General features: G+C 44.6%; 1 long non-coding RNA gene across 1 annotated transcript; it reads left to right on the forward strand.

The window, feature by feature from the left end:
* Positions 1–572: 572 nt before the first annotated feature.
* LOC122970674 lies at positions 573–1,034 on the forward strand. The gene is made up of 2 exons (XR_006399287.1): positions 573–757; positions 857–1,034. It is a non-coding gene; the product is annotated as an uncharacterized LOC122970674 (long non-coding RNA).
* Positions 1,035–1,255: the final 221 nt, after the last annotated feature.

Here is a 1,255-nt window from a genome sequence, read left to right on the forward strand (position 1 = left end):
GCTCTGCCTGCACAACTCTTGTATGTATATTTTGCAAACAAACAAACAAAATCTATTTTTGCATTTGACAAAAAAAAAAAAAAAAACCAACAACACAAAGAGCAATGCAAGTTTTCCTAAATAAAGTCCCAACCTGCACCCCCCCCTCCCCCCTCCCCACCCAAAAAAAAACAACTACTATTTGAGCAAATAATCCATCAACAAAATGATGAATTTGACCAGACTTCAGTATTTTTGATATTTGGTGCAACAGACACTTTTCATTTGGTACCAAAAACTCATTTAAGGTTCAACACTCAGCCTGAAGTCATTCAAGCATTGTATGTACACACACACGGATTCTGTTCCCTTTTTTACTCTTGCATCTTAGGCAAGTCACATAACTATTACCTGATATCAAAAAGACAGATGTACATAAACGCAGCCAAGACGGATTAGACACAGATTGCGGTCCAGTTGTTCAAACCACCTCGGGAGCCGGTTTGAGACAAACCAGATGTTTAAAAGTAAAAAAAAAAAAATGCATCTGTGTCTCTAAGCCGTGTCACAATTCCTGCCTAAGTCCTGCGTCTCTCTACCTGTTGCCACTTCCCCGGTGACTCTCTACCTCTCTCTCTCTATCTATCATCCATGTGTGTGATTGTGTGAGTGGAGACAGGTGTGCTGCAGTCAGAGCAGAGCCCCACCAGCTGCATCCAGTTCCATAATCAAGACCTCTACTCATACTCAGCCCTTCCAAATTGTAGCCTCTGCACCAGTCAGTCTACGCTTCAACTCATTTATTGCCTGTATTTATCCTGAAGGGTTTGTTGTTGCTTGTATTCTGTTCTCATGCTGTTTCTCTTGTTCCCTGCAGTCCCTTCTGCTCCGTCTCCCGTCCCCCAGTCTGCTGTCCCTCGTCTCGTCAGCCCCGTTTCCACTGATTCTGCTCCGGAGCTGCTCTCCTTTCCCCCAGCCTGCATCAGCCCCAGTTTTTTCCCAGCTACCACTATTAGTTTCCCCTGGCCTGCTTTAATAAACACCTTGTCCTACAACATCTCTGTCTCCTCGCCTCTGTGTTTCTGCACTTTGGTTCATCTGCTCCGCCCCCACGTAACAAGCCACACATGTAATCTTTACTCTGCCTAAACTGGAACAATGCCAGTAATTGGTCTGTGGAAGAAAACACTTCTGTCAGTTTTGTTTGTTGATGCTGAGCAAAACATTTGTCTTGCTGTAGGGGACTGACTTCTCAGCTAGTGCTCGAGCCCAGTCT

Source organism: Thunnus albacares, chromosome 20, assembly GCF_914725855.1.
Source record: "Thunnus albacares chromosome 20, fThuAlb1.1, whole genome shotgun sequence".
NCBI lineage: Eukaryota > Metazoa > Chordata > Actinopteri > Scombriformes > Scombridae > Thunnus > Thunnus albacares.